The sequence below is a fragment of the Octopus bimaculoides genome, chromosome 19, assembly GCF_046866305.1.
Source record: "Octopus bimaculoides isolate indiv1 chromosome 19, ASM4686630v1, whole genome shotgun sequence".
Taxonomy (NCBI): Eukaryota; Metazoa; Mollusca; class Cephalopoda; order Octopoda; family Octopodidae; genus Octopus; species Octopus bimaculoides.
The window spans coordinates 8,299,247-8,320,625 of NC_142946.1; the positions used below are offsets into that span (position 1 = coordinate 8,299,247).

Sequence of the window (21,379 nt, forward strand, 5' to 3'; positions counted from 1 at the left end):
ACGCCGTCGCTATGTTGTGCAAGTCATATTTTTTAGTTTCACTTTCATTTGTTTCCAATATGCGTAGTAAATATGACAAATTGTTTACCTTTTGGAGAAAGTAAAATTGGATGTTTTCCCGTTTTCTTCCAACTATTTGAAGGTTTTTTTTTTTCAACCCCCAATTAATTGTTTTCATATTTTCAACATAGGTGTAATTTTTTTTATGCTGATGAATATCGCATAGAAATATCAGCCGAAATGAAACTAAAACACATGGATTGTCAATAAAAAGAAAACGATGATAAAACATAACAACGTAACGGAATGTCATGGAATTAACGAAATTGGGATATGCATTGCAGTATCTTTTGAAACAAGCCTTGTACTTGATACCTGCAGCGCCACATGAGCTCACAGAGGCACCGATTCTATTGTAGAATGATTCGTGCCACAACGCCGTTTATTCCTTCGCTTAAGACAGGTACTCGTACTTTCTACTTGCTGACTATCAGTCCCGTCTTGCGAGTTTACTCACTCAACGCTGTGGGTTCACCATTCTGTGGCGAAATTTATATCCTGGTATGCACGCCCACAGGTCACTGTAAATAGTTTATTCTCAGCAGAATTGATTAACGAATGCATTCTTCGAGTGTTCTACGATCACGAGAAGGTACAGTGAAACGGAAATCGTCTGCACAGACCTCCTGTAAATGAATTTTTGTCATCTACTGCCGCACCAATCATTAGTTCTTTACAAAAACTTATCGCCGACTCTTTGACCCAGCTGCATGTAAATAAAATTACACTTCTAAGTGGAAGGGTTCCCCCCTTTCGTCCCCGTGCCTCTTTTAAGAAACACAGACTTTCGGCATAGTCTCCTATTACATTTAGTAATCGTAGCCATAGGATTAATGAAGCGGAGTTGTCATGACAAACTGTTTCGACTTTCACTGTAAGGACGGTGGCTTAAAATTCATTGGTTAAAAATACTAACTTTAAATGCTTCTAACTTCTTTATTGCATATTCTTCGAAATAATAACTGCAATATTCGTCATTAGAATGCAAAGTTATAGCAAAAGTGCATTTTTCGAAAATTTTTAGATTAATATTTATGATTGGAAGATATGAAAAAGAGCCGTATAATTTGAAAACCAGTTTGAAAACGAAAACTGTTTTAACGAAAGCAACAAATTAACGTCTACAATGAAATTTTGCGATACACTGAACTTCGAACGCGGCTCGTCACACAGCGGGCCACTGGTTTCCCGTGGCTGGCCTAAACTTTTAACCTTCTGTTGACTGTTATGGGAGCATCTCCAGATTATATTGTCTGCTAGATGAGATGTTGGGATTAGCTGGATCCGATTGGTTAAATTTACAAAAATATTTCAGTCTTAAAAGGTTCGTTATTTTTTGATGGTTCGCTTCTGAAAAGAAAAAAAAAAGGGGGCGGGGAAGAAAAAAGGTTGTGGATTTTACTATCGGAATGAAAAACTATCTGTACAGGAATTTTGAATAGAATTGGAAGAGATAGTTCAAATCGGAATGATGGCAATTACTTGCGTTGTCTAAAATGCGCTATTCGAATTCTTGTTCTGTTGCGAAGCTCATTAAGTCTTATTTAAATTTTCGCATTAACATTACGATCCGTCCTTTCATTTCTTCCTCTTGTTGTTATTTTTCATTTTCATGTTCAAAGTTTGAGGGAATCGTATGCTAGAATTCCACAAAAGATACAGCTGCTTAGGAACTCCATTAGAAAAGCAAATATGAATGAACTCTAATAAGAAAGAATGTGTAATTACATCTTCGTACAACACTGCGCCATACTTCGTTGCGAAAGCTCTAAGAGGTGAACTTTCAGGTCAAACAAATAAATGTTGAAGATGAAGGTCACTTTAGGAATAAATAAATGAAAATATTTTATGTAACATAACATATTGTTACCTCCTCATTACAAGGATTTAGGCGAACTTTAGGTAAGAGTGATTTTTGAAGGTCAACGTCAAAGTATTATCCAATTCAAGGTCAAAGGATGAATGTGGTTCGCAATAGTATACTTATGTGTGTGTGTGTGGGGGGTGAATTGCTCGAAATGTGGAGTAGATGAACAGCAGACAACTGATGAAGGGTCGTTCTTTATGTTACTTGTCTTGTTTTCCATTTGTTTCTTTCGTTGTTCGCATACAAAAGTTGTCTCCTTATTTCATGTTTTCGCATTTCGTGTTGTTTACGTTTTATGACGTCCTGTACCCATATATGCATGTGTGTGTGTGTGTATATATATATATATATATAGATATATATACATATAGATATATGTAACTATGTACATGTATGCATGTATATATGCACACACACACACACACACACACACACACACACACACACACACACACACACATATATATATATATATATATATATATATATGGGAGAATATACAAATAATAACAACAGACGAGGACAGGTGGTGTAAATAACAAAAGTATATATTAGTATGACGCTCGGGAATACGGAAAGTCTTTGACGTTTCGAGCTACGCTCTTCAACAGAAAGAATACGGAGACAAGGAGAAAAACACGGAGAAAAAAAATTGAATAGTGTTCAGTCAACGGTCAATCATAATATTGGCCGATCATAACAATGGCTGACACATATATGAGAGAGAGAGAGAGAGAGAAAGAAAGAAAGAAAGAGATAGTGCAGGCGTGGTTGTCTGATTAAGGAACTTGCTTCCCGACCATGTCATCTTGGGTTCAGTCCGACTGCGTGGCACTTTGTGCAAGTTTCTTCTGAAGCCCAATTGCCTTGTGAGTGGTTCTGGTAGACGGAAACTAAAAGAAGCCCGTCGTATATATGCATGTTATATGATCGTGTTTGTGTTTGTCGCCTCCCCCACGTCCTTTGACAACCGGTGTTGCTTTGTTCGTGTACCTGTAAACTAGCGGTTCAATTAAAAAGACCGATAGAACGAGTGCCGAGCTTAAGCAAAATAAGTACTTGTGTCGCTTCTTCCGACTAAAATCCTTGAAGGCGGTGCCCCAGCATGGCCGCAGTCCAGTAGTCCAGTGACTGAAACAAGTAAACAAAGATATATATATACATTTAGACAAATTTCTTGATCATAAGAGGAAAATTATATCTCTGACGAAATACTTTGTCAAAAATTTAATTGAATTTACACACACACACACACTCACGTAAGAGAAAGAAATTTCGTTTCTCGTTCTTGGGATCATGCAAATGCGAAAAGCATTCCTTCGACTCTAGTCTGAATTATTTTCGCTTAAAAACGAAATAATAATAATAATAAAATAAACGAAACTAATTTAAGGATAAGCCTAACTGCTGCTTTGTTATGACAAGTATTTATTAGGAAAGCTCTTGATTGAGTCGCTTGAAAATCCGGTTCGCCTTTTACGGCATAGAAATGCGAAACCGTACTATTTCACGTACTATTTCCTTCTCTCTATGTTAACAGCTGGGGCTTTTTTTTTTTTTAATGTATGTAAACATTATTAGTATTTGGGTGACCTTGTAGAATAACGTTGTTTTCACTTTCGCAGGAAGCAGTTTTGGGGGGTTCCCATGGCCACAGCTGTCGAGCTTAAAATTAGTTAAAGATAAATATCGCTTTCATTTTTGCTGGGGTTTTCCCCAGCCTTTTTGCCATTTTGTTTACCCAGCTACGACAACGCTTGTGTCACCTCTCAAAAGTAGACGGTATTGCTCTCTGGGTCAGTGGAAAAATTTCCATACGAGTCCTGGAAACAGGATGTTTATATATATATATATATATATATATATATATATATATATATATAAGCAATAATAAATCTCTGAACGAAGTATAAACAGTAGCTGCACGACAACGTGAAGTATATTTAAGTGGCAAATATACTTCACGTTATATATATATATATATATATATATATATATATATATATAATTATATATAATTTTAATATCAAAGATCCCTATGGATCACACAGGTTGTAATCCTTTGAAACATATGTAGGAATAAAGTATGCAATTATAACATGCGTTTTCTCCAATCCTTAAATTCTTATATACATATATATATATATATATATATATATATATATATATATATTCAGTTTTCGTCTCTTGTTGGAAAGAGAGGAAGAGCGAAAAAGTCGGGCCGCAAAGAAGACACTCTTTAAACAACCTTGAATAGAGAACGGCGTTGAAGACAAGCATCGAAATCTAAAATGCTATGAAACTGTTATGAAAACTGTGTTGTTACTTTCCAAAAAGAAATTATAGATCGAGACATTTCTATGAAACTCACTGAATTTAGATAATCTGGAAAGTAAGGGTGATAACTCCGAGTGTATTCTCGTTTTATTAGACCTCCTCAGCGAAGGTTAGCTATAGCTGTTCTTATGTAAAGGAGTAATGATAGAATCGCAAAGCCGTTCAATATAATAGACGTAAAATGAAAACAAAATAGACAAGGGGCTACAAACTCTTCATGTACGACGGGCCGCTGAACCGCAGGGAATGGAACTAAAGAATAAAATAATGATGATGCGGTGAAATTTGTAGAAACTTTGGCTGTTATTTCTAGCAAGTCGATCTACTATGTATAGTCCTCGTCGCCGGTTCGATACAGCTTTTGTTTTTGTTTTATATTTTGGAATTATATTAGACACAATACAAATATAATTCCAAGATTTAATGGAACTCCCGCGTTAGGGGAATAGATGCTACATAATTTGGCATGGACACGAGGGACACACAGACACATTTTATATATATATGCATACCATTCCCTTGAGGGTTTTTTAGCTGATATTCCAAATATAATTGTTTTTTATACAATCGTTGAGAAAATAATATAGAGCTTATGAAAGCTATAGATAGACGAATCTATTAAGGCTGAATTATTGTTTAGTGTGTTTGTATTCTTTCTGTCTTTATACGTGTACATCGAATTTTCTGTTTGTCTCTTTGTATGTATATATATATGCATCTGTCTGTATGTATGTGTACATGTATGTATGTATGTATGCATGTATCTTTCTGTATGTATGTATGTTTCTTTTTTTTTCCCTTGTGTGTGCCATTGAACTGCGGCGCCGTGAAGAATTCAGTCGAACGAATCAACACCAACTCTTTATCTTTTTAAAAAAGCTGGTACTTGTTCTGTCGTGGGCCCGTGGGCATATGGCTTAGTGGTTAAGAGCGCGGGCTACTAACCCCAAGATTCCGAGTTCGATTCCAAGCAGTGACCTGAACACTAATAATAATAATAATTATTATTATAATAACAACATCGAAAAATACCTTAGGAATGAGAATCCAGGCTCGAAATTTCCCCCAAGACACCTGATGAAGGCTGGAGGGTATATCAGCCGAAACGCTGTTAACAACAAACAAGATGAGGACAAATATCCGTCGAATGTGAACGCGACGCATCCATTTCCAAGTATATATAGAGTTCTATGATCATGTATGGATGCGTGTGTGTATATGTATGTAGGCGAAGGTAAATAATACACACATCCAGTGTTTAGGGTTAGGGTTAGGGTTAAGGTTAGGGCCACGCCGAAAACGGGTGGTGTGCGTATTCTTTGCCTCCGCTATATACTCTTTACTCTTTTTACTTGTTTCAATCATTTGCTTGCGGCCATGCTGGAGCACCGCCTTTAGTCGAGCAAATCAACCCCAGGACTTATTCTTTGTAAGCTTAGTACTTATTCTATCGGTCTCTTTTGCCGAACCGCTAAGTTACGGGGACGTAAACACACCAGCATCGGTTGTCAAGCGATGTTGGGGGGACAAACACAGACACAAACATATATATACAACAAGCTTCTTTCAGTTTCCATCTACCAAATCCACTCACAAGGCTTTGGTCGGCCCGAGGCTATAGTAGAAGACACTTGCCTAATGTGGTGCACAGTGTGACTGAACCTAGAACCATGTGGTTGGTAAGCAAGCTATATATATATATATATATATGTATGGCAATCGTTCAGTTTTACATAACGTGGATTATATTACAATTAGAGATGTTTTTTTTTTATTGTGAGAAAGCATTGAGTTTTGTAAAAGGCGTAAATATTTTGATAAAAGACGATTTAAGTTTTTTTTTTAATGTTAAAACCATATCTACACACACACACACAACGATTGGTAGATGAACATACACATAATTTTTTATATGTTTATGTTCATCTCTTTATCGTTGTGTGTGTGTGTGTGTGCATATATATATATATATATATATATATATATAAAGAATTTATTTATGAGGGTAGAAATTGATATTAATCAATTTGAACCAGTGGTCTAGCATATTAAAAAAATCGCCCTCATACACAAGAAATATATGTACACGCGCGAACATATACAATATATATATATATATATATGTGTGTGTGTGTGTGTGTGTGTGTGTGTGTGTGTGTACATGCACACAAATACCAAATTTCATTAATAATACCTTTAGAAAACAAAACAAAAAAAAGTGAAAGATTTCGTAAAATTCAGTGGAACGTTTTTAGTTTCTCCTTTTCATTTAAATAAACAGCATTTTATTTTCTTTCCTGCAAAACACCCTCTCATACTTTTTTTTTCTTTTATCCCTAAGAAAAACAATCTTCGGATTTTTTGATCTTAACGTAAGGAATTCAGAATATCTAAAACTGAATTGTTTTCGAAAATCAGAACCGAACGGTATTTAATATAAATATATATTTACACGTGTGCGCGCCCATACGTTGGTTCTATGGAATGCAGGGCTAAAGTGAGCAAAACCTTTCCTCTTATCTAACATTAGTCCTTCAAACACGTTGGTTGAGTAATTCCTATATACGAAGGTATACTTAATCAGCAGTCTCCATGATGTTGCTGAGAATTTAGGACCATACTTACAATACATTGATGCTCTAATAATGAATGAAAAAGATAAAAATAAAACAGTACGTTCCCTCTGAAATATGTCGCATAATGTGTCGTCCTAACTGTTTCTTTTTTTAGACGTTATGGTACTGTGTAAAGAAAATTTGGCTGCTATTTCTAGCAGGTCGCGCAGCTATGTACAGGTTTCGTCTTCGTTGTGGTGTTATAGAATGATAATAGACATTTCTGTCATACGATATGTTGACTGTGGACGTCTTACTAAAATTGCATAAATGCTTGTAACTTTTTTTGTTATTAATTTCTCTGAAAAAAAGAAAGAAAAGAAAATCGAATGTGATTTTCATTATCAACGTGAAAAACTGTTAGAATTGCATTAAAAAAAAATAATAATTTGGTCAAATAATAACTGCAAGTGATTGGAAGAAATTTGACAAGATCCTGTCTCCATCACAAACTGCATTTGTGACATGATTGAATTCGACTCTCAAATTTTATTTGAAAAATAATTCTCGTGTACATTGCTGGACTGATTTTCATTTGGTTCTGTCTCGTCAGATCTTTGTCACCGAAGACTGCCCTTCTTTGTTTGGCTTGAACAGGTGGTAGTTGGCGGGTGTTACACAATTCGGGTAATAACTGTAGATGGGGATAAACTCTATGAACAATCCAATTTGCTGATTGCATGATTTTGTTGCCAAACATTGTGTGGTGGTCACCCATTGTCTCTCGCCGTGATTGTAGATAGTTTTCAGATTGTGAAGAATCTCTAAAGAACCGGAACAAATTAATTAAAAAAATTATAAATACAAGCTTTAGAGAGCTTCCACACTCTAACGGAGTTAGGTCACACACACACACTCTCTCTTTCTCATACTCTCTCACCCACTCTTGCTCTCTGTCTCTCTCTCACACTCACGCGCACACACACTCTGAACTATTTTCAAAACGTGTTTTTTTCTTTCATTTAAACCATTCAGTAACTTTTTTTTTCACTTACGTGTAATGAGCTATTACATAAATTGTGTTGTTAATACCCTCCACAAGTCATGTATAGCTGTGTTAATTAGCCAATTAAAATATTAGTCGTTTAATTACGTTAACCAATATTATTTATAGCATCAAATTGAGCTGTGACATTTTTTTTTTCTCTAATTTTAGTATTTATTGCTCACAGCAATATTTAATAGTGAATTATTTCGACACAGAGGATTAAATTAATTTTGCTTCGCTCGTCATGCTATTACGATATGTGCAAAACATCGATTTTCCAAAATATTTGCTTCCAGATTCCTGATTTTTTTTAGTCACCTTGGTCAGCACGCTCTAAATTAAATAAACATTAAATTTACTTAAATTACACCGTGTAACAAAACTTTTTATCTATTTATTTTTATCTTTGGTCAGTAGATGTAATTTTTCCATTTGCTTCTAGCTAGAAATCAAAGGAAAATCACAATTATTCCCTACAAACTTCTATGATTTGGACATCGTTGCTTTGAAACTGACCTATGCCAGATGATAACGGCCGGAATCTCTGGTCATAGTTGTCCAAGATCTGGAGTTATCTGGAGCTAAACGTCACCACAACCACCACCATTGTAACTTTCCAATTTAGTTTTATATACAGATACGAAACTTCATTATCATTGATACTTATTAAACAACAGACTCCGTGCTGGAAAATAATACAGTGAAGGTGTTTTCCTTCCTCGTATATTTCTTATTAATAAATAGTAAAGTGTGCTTTCAACTAATATATGTATATATATATATATATATATATATATATATATATATATATGAAAGCACGTGTTACAGCAATTAAGAACAGTGAGTTGATCAGCTGGTCAAGGCAGACGTCACTGCTGATACACTAATGGTACGCCGTCTACACCGCCGACTTTGTTATCTCCCTTTCTCACTCCCACTATCTATCTCATTCCCTGCTTTCTCTCTCTCTTTCTTCCCTCTCTCTCTTTCTTCCCTCTCTCTCTTTCTTCCCTCTCTCTCTTTCTTCCCTCTCTCTCTTTCTTCCCTCTCTCTCTTTCTTCCCTCTCTCTCTTTCTTCCCTCTCTCTCTTTCTTCCCTCTCTCTCTCTCTCTCTCCCTCCTCCCTCTGCATTCATGTTTTGGCAGTCTTCGTAATCTCCACGCTCCTTTTTTCTCTCTCTCACATACCTCTTCCATTGGTTTCTAGAGACAATCCAACCAATAAAACTCTCAAAGAGGCGCCTCGAAGCAGTTATTCTACTTGCAAGAAATAGCAGCTAAATATTCCTCATGTCACATTAAAAAACAAAAAAGGAAAGACAATGGCTTGAACAATGTAGCTTTCGATGCACTTTATAAAAAGGGTTGAGAGGGAACACTGCAACATTAGCCAATGGGGGGAGCCTCTATGCAGTCAATTAACATGCTAGAAATAGATGCTAAATCTTGCTTAAATTACACCTAATTTTTTTGCTTTTTCTTTGAGAAAAAGAAGGGCGCAAACTAAAAGGCACAACAGAATTTTGGTAACGAAAGGGTTAAAGTCACCATGATATTTTTAACCCTTTTGATACTAATCCACCTGAAACCACTTCTGGCTCTGTAGTACAAGTGTCTTGTTTTCCAAAGTTTTGAATTAAGATCTTCTACCAAGCCTTAGTCACAATTTATATTCCTAACACCAGCTTAATGATAACTAAATTATTTTACTAAATTCTTTGTTATATTTTAAATTAATTGAAAGAAACACAGAGCATCTCACAAATAAATACGGTAATGAATGGGTTAAAGCAGTGGTTCCTAAAGTAGGCGGTACTGCCCCCGGGGGGTAGTGAAAAATTCCAAGGTTGAAGAAAAGTGGGAGCAATAAAGGGGTGGCCAAAAGGGGACGATTGATGTAAAAACAAAATGAGTTAATTGGGTTAAGTTTTATTTATGAAATATGGTTGTTTTGAATTTGGTTAAGAAAGTGGTCTATGAGTTGGAGGTGGGGGTGCTAGGAATGTGGCCTGGGTGCAAAGGGGGTGGCAGCCCTAAAAAGTTTGGAAACCACTGATTTAGGGCTAAAACTAAGGTTTCTTCCATTCTCAAGACCAAGAGTCAGGTGTTGCTTTGTTTATGTTCCTGTAATTTAGTGGTTCGACAAAGAGAAACTGATGGAATACATACCAGACTTAATAAGCACTGAAGTCAATTCAATCTCTTCAAGGTGGTGCCCCAGTATGGCCATAGTCCAATGACTGAAACAAGTAAGAAAAAGAAAAAAACAGAGAAAAAGAAATCCAATTTATTCACTCTTCTGTAAAATGATAGGATATGAATCCAGCATTCAAAGCAATCTTTGCTTCAGCAATGTTTCATTACATACATACTTATCTAAAAAAGATTTTGCGAAGAGTACATGTGTATAGAAATCTAGAGCAACAAACTCCACATTATCGACGAATTGTTAGTAAATACGTATGTATGCATGGAATTGTAGAGTAACCAAATCGGCACTCGACTAATTGTTAATGGGTATGTCTGTCTTGTGTCTGCATGAATATTAAAGATTATTGCGAAATGAAATGAAAAATGTACTGATGTGTATTATAAATTTCTCCTCCTCTTCCTCCTCCCATTTTACTCTTCTGTCTCTCTCCTCCCCCCCCCCCCGCTGCCTCTTGTACATTTTCAGGTATATCTGGTCTTTTATCAAAGCATTTTTGCTTAATGAGAAGTTAGCTAAAAAGAAAAGAAAACTGCCGTTGTTAATTATAAGTGGTAAACAACATGTAAAGCACAGTCCAACCCATGCCAGCATGGAAAACGGGCGTTAAAGGATGAGGATGATGGTTGTGTGGTTAAGCTGTTGTTAACCCAACCATGTGGTGTGTGGTAAGGGTTCAGTCCCGCTGCATGGCACCTTGGGCAACTGCATTCTGTGAAAGCCCCAGGCTGATCAAAGCCTTCAGTTTTTTCAACACCTGGCTTAAGGCCGCCCACCTGCCCTTCCCAAATACTTTCTGTTAATAAGTGGGAGCTGCCCTTTTTCCTTTTTCTCTGTTCTTTTGTCTTGCAAGTTATGTTAGCAACTCCTTGTGCCAGATGTGGGAACCAAATGCTCGGTACACTCTGTGAAGTGGTTGGTGTTAGGAAGGGCATTCTGTTGTAGAAACCATGCAAAAGATGCCACTGGAACTCAACGCCGCCCTTCAGTTTGCCAGTCCCCTGTTGAAGCGTCCTACCCATTCCAGCATGGAAAGCGGATGTTAAATGAGAATGATGATAATGAAACTGAAAGAAGCCTATCGTGTGTGTGTGCATGCATGCGTGTGTGTGTGCTGGATATGGCCGGTTTAAATGCTAGAGAGTTAATCTTTTTTAATCAGGGTATTAGGCCATTCCCGTGAAGCATTTACAGGGAACCCAAAACTGGTGGCTGCGAGGAAGGCACTGTGAAACCAGGGATCCGCCCTGAATTACATCCAGCAGAGTGGGTCCCTGCTAAAGGCAGCCAAAGTATCAGGAAGCGACCGTAAACTGGGTGATGGATGGAGTCTACCATCCAAGGAAGCTTTCCCAGGATTTGAACTCAGAACACAAGGAGCTGGAACAGAGCAAAACATCAATGCTGAAGTGTGTGTGTCTTTGTTTTTGTGATTGTCCTCCACCACAGCTTCACAACAAATATTGGTTTGGTTATGTCCTCATGACTTAGCAGTTCAGCAAAGAGAAACTAATAGAATAAGTACCAAACTTTAAAAAAAGGCGGGGGGGGGGGCAATTTTTTTGACTAAAACCGTTTGAAGTGTTGCTCCAGCATGGCCCAATCTAATGACTGAAACAAACAAAAGCTAAAAGACAAAGCCAGTCCAGGATGGTGGGTTGGTAGAATTGCAGAAACTTCAGCGTTGATGTTTTGCTCTGTTTGAGCTCCTTGTGTTCTGAGTTCAAATCCTGGGAAAGCTTCTTTGAATGGTAGACTCCATCCATCACCCAGTTTATAATCGCTTCCTGGTACTTTGGCTGCCTTTAGCAGGGACCCACTCTGTTGAAAGTATTTCAGGGTGGATCTCTGGTCTCACAGTGCCTTCCTCGCAGCCACCAGTTTTGGGTTCCCTGTAAATGCTTCATGGGAATGGCCTTCTACCCTGATTAAAAGATTAACTCTCTAGCATTTAAACCGGCCATGTCCAGCACAAATATTCTGTTTCTACGTTCAAACTGGTCATGACCAGCTTCTCGCGCCTACCCTAGAATGTCATTCTAAAAAGCAGGCAGTCGCATCATCGAAATCTTGAAATTATGCATAATTAATCCAAAACAATGTGAATAAATTAACATAACATTTAACAGAGTAATATAAATGCTCAACAGTAAAAACGAAAAGGGAAAAAGACACAGTACCTCATCCACCCTGTCATTCTGCTTCTCCATAGCGATTGCTGTCAGTTACTATGGAAACAACAGCGACACCATATCAGGCAGGATTTGCATGTAAAAAAAATAAGTATCTTTATCTGTCTAGCATTCAGATTGTTCCATCAAATGTAATGCTTGTTTATTCACATCGTTTTAGATTAATCATGCATTATCTCCTAGCTTTGAGATTTCTATGGTGTGATTGTTTATTTTTAGGCTGATATTGTAGGGTAGGTGTAAGAGGCCAGATCTGATTAATTTGAGGATAAAACAGGTGGAATATTTTGGTCGGATATGGTCAGTTTAAATGCTAAAAGGTTAGGAGACCCCCTTCGGTCATGAATGACCATGGGATTGCACAAGTCTGGGCAAGGTTGTTTGTGGAAGGCCAGCAGTTGCCCCTGCATACCAGCCTCCCCTCTCCACACCATTGATGTTATCCAAGGGAAAGGCAAAGGGGCCGATACAGCTTGGCACCAGTGACATCATCGCAACTCATTTCTACAGCTGAGTGAACTGGAGCAACGTGAAATAAAGTGTCTTGCTCAAAACACAACATGCAGCCTGGTCCAGGAATCGAACTCATAACCTCACAATCGTAAGCTCGATGCTCTAACTGCTGAGCCATGTGCCTTCACATTCAGATTACTCTGTCAAAATCATTGCTTATCCATTGACATTGTTTTGGATTAATCCTGCATTATCTCTTAGCTTTGAGGTTTTGATGTGATTCTTTATTTTTAGAACGATATCGTAGGATAGCTGTGAGAATCCAGATCAGGCCACTTGGAACATACAACAGAATATTTGGGCTGTAGCATTTCATCTAGAACAATGTTATCCAAGGGGTACCAGCACCGGCAAAGGACAAGCCTGTATGTATGGATGACAGCGATTTTATTTAAGCTTGGCGTGTCTTCTCAGGTGCAGCAAATCACCACAAGGAATCGGTAAGACTAAATAAGCATTATAGCTGATAGAGTAATCCGAATTCTTAAGTGGGGGTTGAATCAACACAATGGAAAGTTCTATTTAGAAAGCGAAAAATCAAAAAGATCTTTGATTCAGTACTTTGGCAATAAGACTTTCAGAACCACAAAGATATCTATCTGTAGAATAATATATGGATACTTGTTATTGTTTTTGCTGTTGCCGTTGTTTCTGACTTTTAATGAGGAATTCTCTCAGTGCAGCTGTGATGTCTTGTGTGTTCGAAAACCTAAAGTGTGACTCATTAGCTACTGAGAGCAGCTTCACTCTGACAGGAAGGATTTCCTATCAGCTCAAAGAACCACTTACCGAAATGAAGAATTTACAGCTTCTGCTGTTGATGCTCGACACTTGAATACCTGGATTTCTAAACATCACACACACACACACACACACACACACACACACGTGCGCATGCAACACACATGCACATGTTTGCATACACACATGCACATAAAGATGCATACACATGCTCATGGGCTTGTGCATGCAATCACACTCATGCTTCTGCATGCATATGTACAATCAGTCGCATGCATACAGTGACATGCATATCACATGCGCACACACACACACACACACACACACACACGTGCTATGTGCAATCACAAATATCACACCAGCACAATGACAGTGTTTTCTTAATTACACACACACACACACTTTCAAATATTACTTCTTATTAGCATGCGTACAATGGTACACACACATGCAAGAAAGTGCATGCATACATACTTGCTCTTGTTCATGCACTGTTGCACAATTGTGCACAACATAAACGTATGCGCACAATCACCCATTCACTCACTCACTCACTCACTCACTCTCTTATTCATTCATGCTCACACTCAAGTATGGCAATTCTCAGCTGCTTCAAGAACATACAAGGAACATCAGCTAAGATCTGTCAAACTACTTCTCTCTCTCCCTCTCACACACACATACCCCCACACACATGCATGTACCCACCACCACTACCACCGTCACCACCATCACACATACTCTCATTCGTTTACTGTCTCCACATGTTTTTACCAAAAAAAAAAAACCTATATAAGCCGAAAAAGAGGATATTATGTGCTTCCTCAATTTGCTAAAAATAGCAGCTGAATATCCTTCAGCTGACACCCCATCATCTTAACAAAAAAAAAAAATGGAAGGGCTATATTAGTTCATGTAGCATTATACGCCTAAAAGCATGAGGTGGGTACAGTGAGAACATTCTTTGATCATTAGTTACAGGTTTTTTGAAGTTAGACTTGACCTAGGGTTAAACACCAGAGGGAGCCGCTACACTGGCTGTCCCCAATTTTTTATGCACCATGGAATGGTTACATGCAAAAACGTTTTTCCATGGATCGGGGGATGGTGCACAGAACTAAACACAACAAAGAGCATAATATATAAATTGGTTACTCTTTTACTCGTTTCAGTCATTTGACTGCAGCCATGCTGGAGCACCGCCTTTAGTCGAACAAATCGACCCCAGGACTTATTCTTTGTAAGCCTAGTACTTATTCTATCGGTCTGTTTTATATATATATATATATATATATATATATATATATATATTACGCTGTATGTTGGTCAAGCAGTTTGGCTTAAATGGTAAAGCATTCTAACCGGATATTAGACGGATGTGAGTTCGATCCTTATGCCTGGCTTCTGACAAATTTTTCTGCTATTAAAAAGAAAAAAAGGATTTTATCCTTTATATCTATACTGTTCAGTATCCATGCGTTGAATAAAATTTATCTTTCTACTTGTTCTATATATATATATATATATATATATATATATATATATATATATAAAGATATATATGTGAGTGTGTGTGCATATATATATATATATATATATATATATATATATATATATATATATATATATAGAGAGAGAGAGAGAGAGAGAGAGAGAGAGAGAGAGAGAGAGAGAGAGAGAGAGAGAGAGAGAGAGAGAGAGAGAGAGAGAGAGAGATCGCTGACCACTACATTCATACTTTTTTCTCTCCTTGTTTCTATTTGTGTTCCTTACAGTTGAAGACCGTAGCTCGAAACGTCAAAGACTTTCTCTATTCCCGAGCGTTAAACTAATACATCCATTTGTTGTTTACACCACCTGTCTTTGTCTGTTGTTTTTTTCATGACTTCTCCAATATATATATATATATATATATATATACATATATATATATATACACATGCCCGCACACACACACACAAATAATTCTTCCCTATTATCCTCTTATGTGGATATAGATGAGAAAGTAATATTGCATCTGTGTGTGTTAGCTATTCTATATTTATTTACCATTTACCTAGAAATATTTGCTTGGCATAAATAATTAGCTGTTAATGGTCTACCTTTATTAAGTCTTGAGCAAGAAGGATTTGCTGCAAGAATTACACGAACGAACTAATTCTTCAATTTCGATCGAAACCTTATTACTTACTTACTCTAAATAATTTCCGCGTGCATGTGGGGGAGGAGGAGGAGGAGGAGGAAAGAAAAGAAAGAAACAAAGACAGAAAAGAAGAACTTTCTTGTTATACTTGTGGTGATTGGTAGTTTTGAATGATGAAATATGATTTCTAATTCGAATAAAGCAAAAAATAAAAAAGGAGAGGTGGGAGGAAGAAAAAAAAATTAGTTATCTACTTGCTTATGTAATTCTTTCTTTCAGCATTTACGAAGGAATTATATATATATTTTTTTTAATGGAAGTGGGCTAGGGGGTGGGGATGAAGCTGTGAGTGGGTGGCAGATTTTTTTCTATATTCTTTACCCCCCCCCCCATTTTTCCATCACCACTACCGCCCCATTGCACCATCATTGGATCCTTGTACTTGGAATAACAATGCTCCGACAAAAACTTCAGTGCAAATGCTTACCTGCTCCCTACTTACACCTGCTACCACCACAGCCCCCCCCCTTTTTTAGTACATTTCCATTATTATTATTAATAGTAGTAGTAGTAGTAGTAGTAGTAGTAGTAGTATTATTATTACTCTTATTATTAAAGAGTAAAGATCCCCTTCGGTCACGAATGACTATGGAATTGCACCAAGAACGTTCCCCATCGAGGCACAAGTCTGGGCAAGGTTGTTTATGGGAGACCAGCAGTTGCCCGTGCATACCAGCCTCCCCGCTCCGTGCCACTGATGTCATCAAAGAGAAAGGCAAAAGGGCCGATACAGCTTGGATGATGAATGAAACACCCATGTTTTCAGATGTGATTTATTCAAACTCCTAAGAATTGCTCTCGACACGTCGCCATGATGCTCCCCCACTACCCCTGCTCGTGATCAAAGATGCACATACCATCAGCTGCTAAGGGACATGCTCAACTGGTTACGGTCAAGCAGATCTGTGGTATTGAGCAGAATATTTGCTACAGCCATCATTTAAACCATGGCAGAACATGTAACTGCTAACACTTCCAGTCAGTTAAGGTCAGAAGCCATGAGGGCCTGTGCCTGGTGTTGCGTCAAGGCATTTGTCGTCGTCATCATCATCATCATCATCATCATCATCATCATCATTATTATTATTATTATTATTATTATTATTATTAAGGCAACGAGCTGGCAGAAACATTAGCACGCCGGGCAAAATGCTTAGCGGTATTTCATCTGTTTTTACGTTCTGAGTTCAAATTCCACCAAGGTGGACTTTGCCTTTCAGCCTTTCAGGTTCGATAAATTAAGTACCAGTTGCGTACTGGAGTCGATCTAATCAACTGGCTCTCTCCCCTGAAATTTTGGGCCTTGTGCTCAGAGAAGAAAAGATTATTATTATCATCATTCTCTGAGTGGTTGGCATTAGGAAGGGCATCCTGCTGTAAAAACTCTGCCAAATCAGATTGGAGCCTGGTGTAGCCATCTGGTTCACCAGTCCTCGGTCAAATCGTCCAACCCATGCCAGCATGGAAAACGGACGTTAAACCATGATGATGATGATCATCATTATTATTTTTGGTTTCAAATTTTAGTACAAGGCCAGCAACATTATCATACATTATATAACGTGATATTAATTATGAATCACTTTTAATCCTTGTAGTACTTTTGATGTATATGCTTCTTGCTGCAACCACAAAATTCTAGTTGCAATTTTGGTTTGGTGCATTTCGGTATAATTTTGTTTTATTGATTTAAAAAATTTATTGTATTTTTTGTTTTGATATTTAAAATCTTTTTTTTTTTTGTTCAGTTTAATTTTTGTTTCTCTTTGTTTTCCTGTAGTCTATTGATTTTTAATTCCTGTCTAGCATTGTCTTACTAGAACACGAGATTCTTTTGTACAGCACACACACACACACACACACACACACACACACACACACAAGAGTTCGCGTGTGTATGAAATGATATAGTTTACATATAGTGTAAATGCTGTGCGTATCTGTATATGTGGGTGTGTTTGTATATACACGTGTGTGTGTGTATATATATATATATATATATATATATGTGTGTGTGTGTGTGTATGTATATATGTGTGTATACAAATGTATATGTATATATATGTATATATATATATATATAAGCATATATATATAGGCATATATATGTATATATATATGTATATATATGCATATATATGCATTGATATGCATATATATGCATTGATATGTATATATGCATTGATATGTATATATATATTATATATATGTATATATATATGTATATATATGCATATATATGCATTGATATGCATATATATGCATTGATATGTATATATGCATTGATATGTATATATATATTATATATATGTATATATATTATATATATGTATATATATTATATATATGTATATATATTATATATATGCATATATATATATATATATATGCATATGTCTATGCATATATGTGTATATATATCTATATATCTGTCACATATGTATAAATGTGTGTGTGTGTGTCTATATATATATATATATATATATATATATCTTTCTGTTATGTATGTGTATATGTATATATTTGTGTATGTGCGTGTGTGTGCATCTATATATGTTATACACACACACACACACACAGGCACACACACACAAAATGTGTACTTGTGTATATATGGTACATTTATATATAATGCCATAACTGATGTGTGTATGCAAACATGCAGTTAGACATAAAGCTTTTGTGAAACTCCTGTCTGTTATCAGATTTTCCATCACAAATTTTGGATTTACTAGTTTTGCTAGTATACTAGAAACTAACATTAAAAACCAAAAAATGTAGGTAGAAAAAAAATAGTAAAAGACAGTAAATAAAAAATAAAAATCAATGATGTCTTTTTTAGCAAATACTTCTTAGAAAAATTGAAAATTTTGTATATCTTTTCAGTTATTTCATTTTATCTGCTTTTGACGAAAACTCTAGTTTGATTTGAAGTGTAATTTTTCTTAATACTATCGTTTCTTGAAGCTGACATCTTACTGTTCACATTATTATTATTATTATTATTATTATTATTGTTATTATTATTATTATTATTATTATCAAGGTCGGTGAGCTGGCAGAATCATTAGCATGCCAGGCAAAATGCATAGCGATATTTCGCCCATCGCTACACCCTGAGTTCAAATTCCACTGAGGTCAACTTTGCTTTCATCCTTTCGGGGTTGATAAATTAAGTACCAGTTATACACTGGGGTCGAGGTAATTGACTTAATCATTTTCTCCAAATTTGGAGCTTTGTGCTTCCAGTAGAAAGGATTATCATTATTATTATTAAGGGTCAGCGAGCTGGCAGAATAATTTGCACGTCTGGCAAAATGCTTAGTGGTGTACTGGCAACCCATCCAGGTGGAGTATTCATATTCCATAAAAAATCGAAATTGAATTAAATTCGACGACTGGCACCCATGCCAACGTCGTCTCCTTCATTGGACATGAAACTCGGCTTGCAAAGACCTGTTGGGGCAAGCGAAAGCGAAACCGTGATGCCACCTGTGCCCAGCGGCGCCTTCCTGGCACTTGTGCCTGTAGCACGTGTAAAGACATTCAAGCGGGATCGTTGCCAGTACCGCTGGTCTGGCTCCTGTGCAGGTGGCACGTAAAATACACCATTTTGAGTGTGGCCGTTGCCAGTACCGCCTGACTGGCCTTCGTGCCGGTGGTACGTAAAAGCACCCACTACACTCTCGGAGTGGTTGGCATTAGGAAGGGCATCCAGCTGTAGAAACTCTACCAAATCAGATTGGAGCCTGGTGTAGCCATCTGGTTCACCAGTCCTCGGTCAAATCGTCCAACCCATGCTAGCATGGAAAGCGGACGTTAAACGATGATGATGATGAAAAACCAGGAAACTGGCTCTTACGAGTCAGCATGAATTGAGAAGGTAATCTACCTTTTATTGATGTGGTCAACCCTACCCCCCAAAAATTTTAGAGAAGTAGTCTACCTTCTATGATTTACCCATAATGCTTTATAAATTTCTCTTTTCTTTTTTTCCCTTTTCTGTCTTTCCATGCCTATGTTCCTTAAATTTGTCGTGTCACTTTGTGACAACCAATCAAAAACTGAAAGCTCTTTCATTTACCTAACTGAACAGAGACACTTGCTGCTATTTCTAGCCGGCAGACTGTGTAGTCGTAGGCATATACAGCAAATAGACAGTAATGCCGCGGCTTTGATCGTAGATCTGCTCCATTGGAGCTGATCTGAGGATAAGTAATAAGGAATCAAAGATAATTCCAAGTTGTATTCTTGAATATTTCATGAAACCATTAATCCATGGACACGTTTTAGCTTACCTGGAATTTTAGTTGGAGTGTAGCTGGAGTTTAGCTTGAGTTTTTAACACGTTCTTGATTTGAAGGTACAAGAAAAGTGGATGTACTTCTTTCAGTTTCCCCTTTACCAAATCCACTGATAAGGTTTTGGTTAACCCAGGTGTATTGTAGAAGACAATTAGCCAAGGAACCACAAAGTGAAAATGAACCTGAAAAATGTGGTTTGCCAAAAAAATGAAAAATAAAAAAAATAAGGGCTATCTATGCTGCTTTTTCTCATTCCACTGGCAGCATCAAGGCCATCAAATGACTTGCAAGGCAGAAAAACAGAAAAAGTACTTCTATCAAAGGGATAACAAAACAAGGAATGGCTGTGTGGTAAGTAGCTGACTTACCAACCACATGGTTCCGGGTTCAGTCCTACTGCATGGCACCTTGGCCAAATGTCTTCTACTATAGCCTTGGGCTGACCGAAGCCTTGTGAGTGGATTTGGTTGACAGAAACTGAAAGAAGCCTGTCATATATGTGTGTGTGTTTGTGTTTGTCCCCCCACCTCCATCACTTGACAACTGATGCTTGTGCGTTTATGTTTCCCGTAACTTAGCGGTTCGACAAAAGAGACCGATAGAATAAGTACTATGCTTACAAAGAATAAGTCCTGGGGCGGTCGATTTGCTCGACACTAAAGGCGGTGCTCCAGCATGGCCGCAGTCAAAATGACCGAAACGAGTAAAAGAATAAAAAGAAAACAAAAAAAAAGAAAAGACAGACCTGAAATTGCTGTTGTTATTTTGGTTGCTTTTAATCTTCGTTTTACAAAACCGATTCCCTTATTGCCGTCTCTTCTGTTAGACATTTTCAAGAATACATATAACGCTGTGTACAAATGAATAAATGAACAATCATATTAGGCATATCTAATTGCAATATCCACACATTGTCTTTATGTTTAAAACCTGCGTTTACGTAACAAAGTAATGAAACCTGGAGCAGTTTATGACAACAGGATAGAGAGAGAGAAAGAGAGAGAGAAGCTCTTTATTTGCCATACCTGCTCCTATTAATTTTTCACATTTCTCTGTGGAAGTATTGCTTTGTTGTTCTTCTGTAGTTAATGCCTGCCACCAGCCTCGCTCTCCAGGGACAGACATTTACACAATTTGCTTTGCAAATGTGTAGCACAATTACTGCGATGCATCTATTAATTCACTGCTTTACTTACTTGGAACTAATACATAATATATATATATGTGTGTGTGTGTGTGTATATATATATATATATATATATATATATATATATATATATATATATATATATATATATATGTATATATTTGTGTGTGTGTTAAGGTGGCCAGTTGTTAGTTTCATCACAGC

The 21,379-nt window shown here is 37.0% G+C and overlaps 1 protein-coding gene and 1 long non-coding RNA gene across 4 annotated transcripts in view; one reads left to right on the plus strand and one right to left on the minus strand.

Annotated features, from left to right (window-relative positions):
* The window catches only part of LOC128250146 (diphosphoinositol polyphosphate phosphohydrolase 1-like), a 240,291-nt gene that overhangs the window by 36,495 nt on the left and 182,417 nt on the right, over positions 1-21,379 (plus strand). The window lies entirely within an intron of this gene.
* On the minus strand, positions 2,398-21,225 carry LOC149131759 (uncharacterized). Of its 3 annotated transcripts, none has more exons than XR_016245171.1 (3): positions 20,774-21,225; positions 10,036-10,106; positions 2,398-3,058 (listed from the first exon to the last, which is right to left on the minus strand). It is a non-coding gene; the product is annotated as an uncharacterized LOC149131759 (long non-coding RNA). The 3 variants fall into 3 exon arrangements; XR_016245169.1 differs by lacking the exon at positions 2,398-3,058 and adding an exon at positions 6,309-7,643; XR_016245170.1 differs by lacking the exons at positions 2,398-3,058; positions 20,774-21,225 and adding an exon at positions 6,309-7,643 and having other exon boundaries at positions 10,036-14,782.